This window comes from Marmota flaviventris, chromosome 18 (assembly GCF_047511675.1).
Source record: "Marmota flaviventris isolate mMarFla1 chromosome 18, mMarFla1.hap1, whole genome shotgun sequence".
NCBI classification, from domain to species: Eukaryota; Metazoa; Chordata; class Mammalia; order Rodentia; family Sciuridae; genus Marmota; species Marmota flaviventris.
In genome coordinates, this window is record NC_092515.1 from 15,290,989 (window position 1) to 15,303,728 (window position 12,740).

Consider the following 12,740-nt stretch of genomic DNA (forward strand, 5'->3'; position numbering starts at 1 on the left):
CCCTCTCTAGCCAGGACTGCTGCCCTCAACCCTAGACTTGTAAGTCCACCTGTCCTCCCCATCTCTCCTGGCTGCCTAGCACTTATCTTGCACTGATCAGAGCCAGGGCTGCATTCTGGATCCTTCACACCCGCCTCTGCAGCTCCTTGTAAGACTCCGCCCTGATGTTCCTAAACTCCACACCCCCAACCATCCATCTGGAGTTCAGGCCAAAACCTCAAGGTCACCTTGGGCTGTCTCTCTCAATCCCACATCCAGGCCAGTAAGATGCATTGTTGGCCCCACCTTCAAGATATAAGTGGGATCTGCTCCCCACTCCCACCATCTGCAGCTTGGACCATGGGCCACAGAAGGTGCTCCTGACCCAATTTTCTGGCTCCCACTCCTGTCCCCATATACAGCCAGAGGGACTCTATTAATATGTGGGTCAGATCACACCCCTCCTCTGCTCAGAACCCTCCCACTAGCCAGCCAGGGAAAAGGCCTTCCAAGGCCTCACTTGGAACTCTGACCTCATCTCCTCCAGTCCTCTTTTTATTTTTGAGGTGGGTGTGTAATGGTACCTCATTGTGATTATCATTTGCATTTTCATAATGATGACTAAGCTTGGTGAGGTATTTACTTTAAATAATAATAATACTACTAATAACAACACATTGTCAGCATTTACACTGACTATGAGCCAGGAACCAAGCTAAGGGCTTAACTTACAGCTGCACGATCCCTTTCTAAACCTCCAGGGCCAGATGTATTTTGGAATTCTGAGTAATCTGATTAGAAAGGCGACCCAGCCGAGTCTGGTAAGCCATGCCATCCATCATTCCTACAGCGACAACATGTCAGTGTGGATCACAGTCCACCTGGGATCAGGGCTCTGAAGGAAGTCCCCAAGTGCCACTGTATGACTTAGGTGGCATCGGCTCCCCTACTTTACCGTTGGAGCAACTGAGACACAGGAAGGCTATGTGTTTTGGCACAGAGCTGGAAGTGGAGGGCTGGGATTCTTCATGACTGTCTACCCTGGGTCTTAGGACAGCTGACAGGGATTACAGTATTTCTCCTTCTCTGCAGGGGATGCCACCCCAAGACTCCAGGGGATGCCCGAGACCAGACAGTGAGTACTGAATCCTAGATACACTAGGCTTCTTCCTGTACCTACATATATACCTATGATAAACTTATAAATTAAGCACAGAGAGTAACAACAATAATAAAATAGACAAATTATAACAATATAGTGTGATAAAACCAATTTAAAACCTATGAATCACGTATTTTTGGAATCTTCTATTTAATATTTTGAGCCATAGTTTACCACAGGTTAACGGAAACCTAGGAAAGCAAAACTGATGATAAGGAATGAGGGATGTAGCTCAGTGATGGAGCCCTGCCCAGCATGTGCAAAGTCCTGGATTCACCTCCAGTATCACAAAACAAACCCCCCCCCCACCACATACACACACAATCAAGGTCAAGGGATGAGTGTGAATGAATGTAAGGGGCCGTGGAGAATTCGGTCTTGCCAACTAGTTGTAGCTCACAGCAGGAAGATGGTACACCACTGAGCTAGTTATTTATGTCTGACTAAGCTAATTTATTTTGGATACAAGATCTACCCAAATATAAAGCAAGATTGTCCCCCGAAAATTATCCTCAGAAATGATAGTTGTCTTTCAGAGTCTTTTGTACTGTTTTCTTTTTAACAAAGTACTCTTTGGGAAAGACACATTAGGATCTAAAAACTCAAACGATGTTAGTTTTGGCAATAATTTAAAGGAGGGATATATATATAATAGACATGGTAACTGTTCCCAAGGGCTTAGCCCCATAATTTTCCAATGTTGCAGGTCACTTACTATAAACAGGCCCTTTTAAGATTTAAAAAAAAAAAAAAAAAGTCAGCGGCGGCGGGGGTGGGGGAGACAAATAATTGTAAGCAACATTCAATCAAGTTTAAATCCTTGAGGTAAAAGTCTTACTGTATACAGTGGAGCATTTAGCTAGAATTTTAAAACTTAGCCAGGTCCAGTAGCACACGCCTGTAATCCCAGTGGCTCAGAAGGCTGAGGCAGGAGGATCCCAAGTTCAAAGCCAGCCTAAATAACTTAGCAAGGCCCTAAGAAACTCAGTGAAATCCTGACTCTAAATAAAATGCAAAAAAGGGCTGGGGAAGTGGCTCAGTGGTTGAGTGTCCCCGAGTTCAATCCCCAGTACTAACAAACTAAATTAATTAAATTAAATTAAATTTTTAAAAAGTGTGTGTGTGAGAGACTACTGAAAAAAATGTCTGGGAGCCAAGTACCACCATATGGGATGAACTTAAATGGAGAAATTTAATTTTCTTAAGTCATTATTTATTATTCATATTGAAATAATTAGTCTGATTTAGAAACAAGTGCTTTTGTATGTTTACATTTATCCAGCCATTTATTCCTTTCCAGTAACTGTCCTCAAGAGCAAAGTTTTTGTTAAGTAATATTTTTTTAAAGTAATATAATTTTTTAAAGTAACAGATTAGTGGCTATACTTCAAGATCACCAGTATACAACTGAGATACTTTCTTTTTGTTTTCTGCAGTACTGGGGCTTGAACCCCAGGGCCTTGGGCACATTAGGCAAGTGTTCTACCAACTGAGCTACATCCCCAGTCCCACAGGGTTTTTAAAAAGCTCTGCCTGAGTATGAGTGGCTCAAGGGCTGGGACACAATTTAGTATAAGATAATATACAAATTCAGGAAGTGCCACACCACAAGCATTCCTGCATTTTGGAAATGTGTAGGTGACACCAAGTGACTAGATAAGGATGTCTGTGAAGAATGGGAATAATGCTGTTTAGGATCTGTGAGGGAATATAAATAACATTTTGAAATTTAACATTTTTGATTCAGGATTTAAAATGTCTCACAAAACTAATAAATTAAAAAATATAAACAGGAAGCTAACTAGGCCATTTGTAACCTTAACATTTCAAGTGGGCCCCAAGACTAGACTTTTAAAAATCTGTTCTTTGGAGTGTTGGGGATATGGCTCAGTTGGTAAAGTGCTTGCCTTACATGCACAAGGCCCTGGGTTCAATCACCAGCACCAAAAAACAAACAAACAAAAACAAACAAAAAAACTTTTCCTTGAAAAGACAGAGAATCTGCTTGGTTTGGGACACACTATTAATTTGGAACAAGTATTTTAAAAAATCTGGAAGACGCACACTAACTTCAGCTTTTAGAACTTATTATCTTGAGGGACCTGGGTTCTTTGGTTTCTTTTTATAAACAACAAGCAAGTATTACTTTGATAATCAGAAATGCAGAAAGACAATAAAGTTTTACAATATGAAGTTGACCCAAGGAAATGATAAAGTAGCACCTTTAACCCTCAACCACATACTAGAATTAGCTAGGGAGCTTTAAAGCAAGCGAGGGAACAAACCAATCAAAAAAAATCACAACAAACAAACAAATATCCCATGCCTGGTCCTGCAATTGGTAATTCTAACTAAATTGGTCTGAAGTAGGGCCCTTTAAGGATGGCCTTAGGCCTGAGCCTAAGCAACTCCATTTGAAAAACTCCAGTTTGAAACCTACAGTCTCACCAGGCACCGCCTACGGAATCCTCCAGTAAGGCCCCCAGGCACAAGTCACTTCTCTCACTTCTCTCCACCCCGACAAACTCAGAGTGAAGTCTCTGGTAAGAGCAAGGAGAAGCAAGAAAATCAGCATGGGTACCACCAGACCAGATGTTTTAACCCCAGGGAAAATGACATCACTGAGAAATCCAGTGGCAGCTGATAGGGATTGAAAGGGTGGTCAGAAGCCCTCAAGTTTAGTATAAGTGATGGAGCAAGTGAGCAGACATTCAGCGCCGACACTGATGCCCTCACACTGGAGAGCCTGGTGAGGACCTGGGCTGACATCCCAACTCCTCTCATCATTTGCCTGATCCTCTGCATCTTCCTCACCGCTCTCAAACTCTACAGCCACATCTTGACCCTGCTGAGAGCCCTGACTTCTCCCTTCAACCTTTTCCTTAGCCAGCCATCAACTCCACCCCCAGGAGAAGCCTGCCTTGGCTCCTGATCTGATCACCACAGTCTGAGTGAGTCTGCATCTGCTGCACTTAGAGCCTAAGGCTTGAGACTTTTGATCTGACACTTGAGCTTAGCAGGCAGAAGGAATGTCTGTCATGATTAAGGGTGTCTGCAGTGCTTAGAATTAATCTAGAATTGTTTGCTGTGAATTGATTATGTCTATTGCAGTGCCCAGCATTAAGGATTGTCATTTTCTTGATTAAGAACCTATGAAGTGAAATGGTATTGAGTGATTTGAGTGACTAAAGAATTGAAAAGGGCAGAAGCGCGTGGACACTCTTTATTTCTCCCCCTCAACTGCATAAGTTGCACCTTTTGCCCATCGTGACAGGCCCAGACCTTGAAATTTCTTAAAGCGCCTCATAAAGCAGGAACTCAGCATTTGCTGAAAGAATGACTAAGCTCAGTTAACTCATGATCCTAATGTGCAGTGAGGATGAGAATAATTTTTAATGCAAAATTTCACAAATTACCATGTGTTTTAAAAAATAAAAGAGCTCCATGATCAAAAAACAGGTTTCTTTCCCATAGGATTTCAGTCTGAGAAATCAATGATGAACTAAACTGCTGACCAATAAACAGGATCGTGTAACAGTGCTCCATGGCTTATAAGAAGACACAAGTTGGACGTACTGTCCTGCCTGGGTGTGGCTGTAGGCCTCCTCCGGACTCTCTCATTGGCTCCTAGAATTCTCCGGCTACCAAAGCAGGCTAGAAGATCCTCAGGACACTCAGGGTTTGAAAAAGCTGCTTCTCCTACCCTGAGGCCACCCGTGTCATCCCTTGCTTATGCTCTATGACTGTGGAAGGACCTGCCTTCAGGTGAAGGCAACACTGTGGACAGTAGTGCCGCGGTTGAACCTGCCTGAGTCTCAATGCCACTGCTGAGCTGCTGTCGCACCAGCCCAGAGGTGATCCAAAGAACCCCTGCACTTGGAGTTGGGGAGCCTGGACAGTTCCTATTCAGGCTTACAAGAAAGGGTTTTGTTACCTGTAGCCAAATGTCTCCAAACTACATGCTCCTTATTACATTATCCTATTTATTAATCGACAGTGTTATATATATATATATATATATATATATATATATATATATATATATATATATATTTTTTTTTTTTTTTTTTTCTTTTAGTTTTAGGTGGACACAATATCTTAATTTTGTTTTTATGTGGTGCTGAGAATCGAACCCAATGCCTCACGCATGCTAGGCGAGTGCGCTACCACTTGAGCCACATCCCCAGCCCTCAACAGTGTTTTTCACTAGGTAAAATTGTTTTTCCTGTTTATTTTGTTTCCCCTTCTAGAATGCCAGCTCTATGAGAACCGGAATACTTTGCAGGTCTTGCTCACGGATGTGTGTGTAGTACCTGAAATGCCTGCCAAAGAGTAGAAACTCAGCCTTTTCTGAAAGAATGACTAAGCTCACTTAATTCTATCAATGGCTCTAAAAGATGGGTGCCACAAATAGCAAGCTCCTCCCATAGCCATCTGACCCAAAGTTTGCCCCACCTATCTCTCCCCTTCTTGTGACCTTCTTTCAGTTCCTTCAAGAATCAGGCTCTTCCCACGTCTGGAAGTCCACCAACGCTGTTCCCTATGAGGCTATTCCCTCTACTGGGCACCCTCTCCCTGCTTCTCATCCCACTCGGTTATGATCTACTCATCCAAACGTCAGACCCATGACAGATGTCTCCTGACCTCTCCAAACATGTCAAGAGCCCTTCCCTAGGGTATACTACCACAGCCCTCTGGACTCCTCTGTCAAGGCACTTAGCAAAGATGTATTTACTCGGTGGCTGCTATAATTACTTACTTAAATTCTGTTTCTTCCACTGAACTATAAACTCCAGGAAGATGGAGACCCAGTGTTATTTCCAGAGCACTGAGAAGACTCAGCATATACTAGGTGCTAAATAAATACCATCCCTGTTTGTTATGGCCATGATTATTTATTACTCGCTGAACTAGGCAACCCCACATTTCCACCCCCCTGCAGCGAGGCAGGGTCCTATGACTAGTTCCAGGTACAAGCAAAAGTGAATGTGTTGCTTTCAGGTCTCATAAGCCCTGCTGTGTGACCCTCCAGTTCTCTCCTCCTGCTGTGATACCCCTGGAGGCTGAATGTCTCAGCTGAAGAGTTTTAAGGCAAGTCTCCCACCTGCCCTGCCATGTCATGAATAAGAAATGGTCATTTCTAGTGCCTAACCTCCAGGATTTCAGCATTATTTGTGACTGAAGCACAGCCTCACCCATCACTCACATTCTGGTGAATGAATAAAAGCAGCTAGAGGCAGAGACGCTGTGATCGGACTGGGGGGTGAGGAACAAGGCAATGGCCTTCAGGTGCCAGGACGGAGCCTCAGTGAAAGGAGTGGGGAAGGAGACAGATCAACTACTCCCAGGAATTGCCACTTTCATTCTCTGATGGGGAGGATGAAAGGACCCAAGAGCCTCCCATGCCTTCAGACAGGGCACACAACTCCATGGGGATCACAGCCAAGTCCCAGCCCCTGGGGACGTTCAGAAGCCAGTGACACCCTGGAAACCCTATTAGCTGGAAGACGCTGAACCAGCGAGGCTACATGAAGGGCCTGGGCTAATTCGGGCTGACAACCTTCCCGCAGAATCACCCACTGGGGCTTTGCCCTCCCGACTCTGTCCCAGAGAATAAATCACACTGTCAGGTCTAATTTAGGACTTAGCTGATGGGCTGAGCAGAGCATCCATGCGTTCTGACCACAGAGGTCAAGGGCAGCCCACTGCTCTGGAGGCCAGGGCTGAAAGGCCTCGAGACTACATGAGAAAAGGGACTGACTGAGAGGCCAACAGCTGTGGTTTTCAATACACAGCAAGGAACTTCTGTTCCCAGCCCAGGCTGCAGAAGTCCTGCTCCCAAAGCGCAGTCTTGCTCCAGCCAGGCACCTTGCTAGCTCAGGGCCAGCACAAGGCAGACAGACACTCTCACACTGGGTAGGGCAGTGATCATGGCGGCAGCAGCTAACACCACCTCACAGGCTGGCCACTAAGCTGCCTCAGCCCTGACGCACAGCAGGGACTGATCAATGAGCTGTCCTGCACTATCCTGGCGCTTCCATTCACTGTCCTGCACTACCGTGGCACAAAGTACTTGAAATTCACAAGCACATTTTAATCCTCAAAACAACCTTAGTGGATAACAGAAGCCCATGCTCTTGGCCACCATGTCAACTCGTTTTTTGTTTTTTTTTTTAATATTTATTTTTTAGGTGTAGATGGACACAACACAATGCGCCTTTATTTTCATGTGGTGCTGAGGATGGAACCCGGATTCCATCTGTGCTAGGCGAGCGCTCTACCGCTGAGCCATAATCCCAGCCCTCAACTCATTTTTTAAACTTCTCCTTCGAGAAACTTTTCCTAAAACCCCGAGTGAAGGCTCAGTATCTGATCTGGGTTCCTGCGGCCCTGTGGTTTCCGGGTGAGGATGCTCATCATCTGGCTGTTCACCTGCAGGGCTCTGCCAACACCCTGGACCCAGGAGGCCCATGCCCGGTACAGGACCAGGCACGTGGGAAATGCCCAGTCACTGCTGGTTGACTGCTTAGATGGATGGATGAAAACCTAAGTTCAAACCTTTCATTTTGCGGAGAAGACAACACAAATTCAGACAGGCAAACTGAGTGAAAAGAGTTTCACTGAAAAGGGGGAGGGGGTAAGAAGGGAGGAAGTGCTCCATGATAAATCCCTATTCTTCCTCGATGGCCCAAAAAGCTGTTTCAAGGAGCCCCCCACCTCCTACCCCGAGGCTAGGTTGGACCCTTCCACTGCAGACCCACAGACTCCTGGGCTTGCCCACTACAGCAGTGACCACTCTGGTCTACTACTGTCTATGAGGGCTGCCTCCCTCACTGGCTGAAGAACCTAGGAGGGCAGGCTATCCAGCCACAAGACTACCCCAGCTACTCCTGCGTCGCCACGACACCTCAGGGGCAAGCACAGAAAAGGTGTTCATTAAATGTGCGTTGAACCAGTCAGCGGAGCTTCAGAGAAAGTCACCAAGGCTGGAAGCCCCATTCTGGGGAGAATCATTAAAAGCACAGGTACTGATTATAAGAGGAAGGTCAGGACTGGACCAGGACCAGAGGGAGACAGTTACACACAGATGGAAGTGAGTCACAAGAAGGTATGTCAATGATCACAACTTCCCCCAAAGCAAGATACCCTACCTTGTTTTTCCGGATGAAAGAATTTAAATGGAGGCCAAAGAGTGGACTGGGACCCCTGGATCTCTCATGAAGCAACACAGGGTAGTGGCTGAGGGTCCTGAAGACAGCTCAAGTGTTCCCACCCCAGGTCCTTTCTGCAGCAAGTGGCTTCACCACTCTCTGCCTCAGTTTCCTTGTCATTATTCTGGGGATGGATATCACAGCAGTGACGTCACAAAGTGGTTGTAAGGACTGAGATCATCATGTAAAGTGCTTCCAGCAGGGCTTGGCACAAAGTCAGCACCCCTTAATGTCAATTATTATCACTCTTCTTCCCTTGAGGGACCAGGCACTTGGCTGGCCAACCCATCCGACACTCAGTTCCCCCTTTTCTCGGGCTGCCTCCTCAGAAAAGGCTGAGAGTTGAATGGACTTTCTCACCTTCCTTGGAGAAGAGGAGGCTATGTCACACATTTCTGGCCAATGAGATGGAAGTGGAATCTTCTGGGGGGATTTGGAGAGTATTTAAGCAGTCCAGAATGGAGACCTGGCATGGGAATCAATCCTTCCCTGTCTGCAGCTACAGCAGCAACCCTGCAACCACAGGGGAAAGGCCAAGAGAATCTACAGACACTACTCAGCCACCAAACTCATGCTGGCAGTCAGGAACCACCAGGTTTGCTGCTCTGGGAGAGAAATCAATCCCATGGTCATTGTTTGCCAACCTCAGTTCAGGCCTCCAGTTGGGAACCCCTGGTCTACAGGAAGAAGAGCAGAAGGCTGGGCCAATACAATGTACTCCACCTGGGCAACTATTACTAAATAATCTCTATAAATCAACTCACCTTTAAGGAATCTTTATGGCCACTAAAAATGGAAAATTGCTATCTTTTGCTACAAGAAAAAGTAACTTTAAAAAAATGAAATGAAAATGATACATTTGGATTTGCCTGGTGTTTCCATGTCTTGATGTTTGATTCAGCTGAGGTCACAGAGGCCATGCCCAGAGCAGCAGACTAAGCTCACATTCATCATGCTGGGTCCAGATTCATTCATGTACCATGAAATTGACCTGACACAGCAATTTGGGTTCAATGCACCAGCAAAAATTCCTCATTTTTCTCCTTTATGGGGAAAAGAATATAAGATCTGGACATACCTGGCATTTCCACAGGGTTACATTTAGCTATATACTGAGCAGGGACAATTCCTAAAGCCCTGTTCATAAGTGGGGTGATTTGTCCGACATCTCCCAGCTGGTACTGCCTCAGTCGGGGTCCCCTCTGAGAGCCTTCCCTGACCACCTTGTCTAAATTCCCCTGACACCTTTCCCTGCACTTTATTTTATTTTTTTGTGGTGCTGGGGATTGAACCCAGGGCCTTGCGCATTTTAGGCAAGCGCTCTACCCACTAAGCTACATCCCCAGCCCTGTCCTCTGCACTTCTGCAGCACTTATCCCATCACACTCATTCTATACTCATGTCTTATTTCTGGACTGTTTTGTCCTGCAGTAAAATCTCAGCTCACTCAGGGAAAAGATTTTGTCTGTTTCATTCCTACAGAATGTTTAAGAGGCAATGCTAGGAATTCACTTGAAATTTGGAACCTTCTACCACATTAAAAAGGAACGTGCTAGATTAAAGCCTGAGTCCATACAATATAAATTAATAACTGAATAAAGAAATGTAAAGAAATAACTGTCTTCCTTATAGAATTCCAGTTAATACACAGAGATGGGACGATACACAAAATCACCCTTAGGGAGACACTTCAGTAATTACTGTTGCAGGAAAGATCCATCCACCAATGGAAGTTTAAGATGCAGGACATAACACAGTCTCAAAGTATCTCCCCCAATGTATCTATTAGTTATAAAGAGAAAGAGTGGCTTGACAGTGGAGACACCTGGCAGAACCCACCTTAACCAAATGATCCAAAGTGCAAGGTCATGAAGGGACTGTTACAGATTGGAGGAGATTAAGGTGACGTGACAACTGAATGCAGCATAAGATCTTGGAACAAAAAAGGGGCAACAGTAGAAAGACTGGTAAAATCTGATTATTAAGTAATCAGATTAAAAATACTGGACCAGGGCTAATTTCTTGGTTTTGATCATTGCGCTTCAGTAGAATAGGATGGGAACATCAGAGGAAGCTAGTGAAAGGGTAGATAGCATTTTTGAACTTTTCTGTAATTCAAAAACTTTTTAAAAATTAGAGAGCTAGCCACTTGCAGTGGCACAAGGCTATAATCCCAGCTACTCAGGAGGCTGCAGGTTCAAGGCCAGCCTGCACAACTTGGCCAGACCCTGTTTCAAAATACAAAATAAAAGAGAGCTGGGGATATGGCTCACTGATACAATGTCCCTGGGTTCAAATCCTAATACTGCAAAAGATAAAATAACATAAAAAATAAGAGCTAATAAAAATTACGGTAAGAAGCATCCTTTGATGGAAACCTGGCCCCTACACATTGTCCCACGATAAACTCCAGGTATCCAGGAAGAGCTCTGGCAGGACAAAGGAATATGACGAGACCCGGTGAACAGCCAAGAGACAGTCCACGTGGATTCACGCAGTTTCCACAGCTTGCATGACTGGTCTCTGCAGCTCAGCCAACCACTCTGTGCCCAGAGTCTGCCTGCCAGAATCTTCTTCCATGTTGTTAGGGTCTCTTGGTCCCTCAAAGATCAAACACCCCCACCAAGCACCTTGCCAACAAAGGTTGACATCCTCATTTAGGAATGCCTCCCATGCTGGAATAACACACAGCCCGAGACCTCCTCCACTGCTTAGATTCCATCTCACAGATATGAGAAAGGAGAATGTTCACTAGCAAAAAACCAAAACCCAGAAACCTAAATATAGCCTATTCAAAATCCATAGATACAGGTAGGTATTTGCCATCTGTTTATATTTTAATTATATGCAAAGACCTGCATTATATTTTTGACCTACAGAGAAAACAGTACACTTACACAGTGGGGTGATGTGGCCGTTCTCTTTTTATTTCTGGGTACTGGGGGTTGAACCTAGGGGCACTCTACTACTGAGCTATACCTTCATTCTTTTTATTTTGAGACAGGGTCTTGCTAAGTTACTGAGGGTCTTACTAAATGGCTGAGGCTAGCCTTGAACTTGTAATCCTCCCTGCCTCAGCCTCTGGCACCACGGGGCCTGGTTCTGTATTGACTATAGTAGCAGTTTCACAACTGAATACCTTTGTCTAAACTCAAAGAACCGTATACCAGAGACTGAGTTTTACTCAAATTAATAAAACAAACAAACAAACAAAGAAAAAGCAGTGCAATACATTGATTTATGCTTATGAAGACCTCCAAGACACACTGCTGTCGAGGACGGGGAAAGCATGCTCCAGAAGCATCAATATAGCACAGTTCCTTTTTCTTTTTTTTTTTAAATATTTATTTATTTATTTATTTTTTAGTTTTCGGCAGGCACAACATCTTTGTTTGTATGTGGTGCTGAGGATCGAACCCGGGCCGCACGCATGCCAGGCGAGCGCGCTACCGCTTGAGCCACATCCCCAGCCCCACAGTTCCTTTTTCTTACACAGCAAACTAAAATTTTAAAAAATGTATATATTCGTAAGTAGGATTGTTCCTGTATGGGAAAAAGATTGGCAGGACACCCACTGGAGAGCCAACTGTAACCACTCTAAGGGGAATGCTGGGCTCCCGAGTGATGGAAAGACAATGAAGATCACTTCCATTTTTCCTTTGATACCCTTTAATAAACATGTTTAGATATGCTCATTATAAAATTTAAACAAATGAACAGCCACACTGTACTCACCCTTAGTATGTTCTGGAGACTAGTGTGCCTTGAGGGTCCCAGGAGAGCCAACTTCAAAGACTGTGCATCTACGCAGAGAAGGAAAAAAAGAGCTGATTTCTTTGACTTAACTCAGTCATCCTGCTATAGTACCCACCTGTCATTCACATATTGACTCCCATAACAAATGTTTACTGAACTCCTGCTATGTGCCAGTCACCGAGAATGCACCAGGGCCAAGATAAACTGCTCTCTCCCCAGGGACTAGACCTTCTAGTGGCAAGGAAGACAATAAACAAACCCAAAATACAAGGTTGGGGGCGAGAGTGACAGGGCTGCTATTTCACATGGGGCACTTAGGGAAGGTCTCTATGGGGAGAGGCTAGTTACCTGAACAGGTGAGTAAGGTTGACTATTTGAGAAAGAGCCTCCTGGACACAAAAATAGCCAGTACAGAGGCCCTGAGGCAGGAGCCGGTGTGGAACACTTCCAGAGCAGCCAGGAGGTCAGAGTGGCTGGTGCCAGATGAGTGAGGGCAAGTGGTGAGAAATGAGGGCAGACAGATGGAGGACCATCATAAAGGACATTTCCGTTAGACAACTGTGAGCAGAGGAATGACAAAGAAATAGCTCTTGTCCTGACTTACAACTTTATATTATAAATTTATGTCTGAA

The 12,740-nt window shown here is 44.9% G+C and overlaps 1 protein-coding gene across 3 annotated transcripts in view; it reads right to left on the bottom strand.

Annotated features, from left to right (window-relative positions):
• Positions 1-12,740, bottom strand: part of Sipa1l3 (signal induced proliferation associated 1 like 3) — a 235,067-nt gene that overhangs the window by 124,423 nt on the left and 97,904 nt on the right. For all 3 annotated transcript variants that reach the window (XM_071604089.1, XM_071604088.1, XM_071604087.1), the window contains exon 2: positions 12,088-12,155. The gene's annotated coding sequence lies outside the window, so the exon portion shown is untranslated. The remainder of the gene's footprint in view (positions 1-12,087; positions 12,156-12,740) is intronic.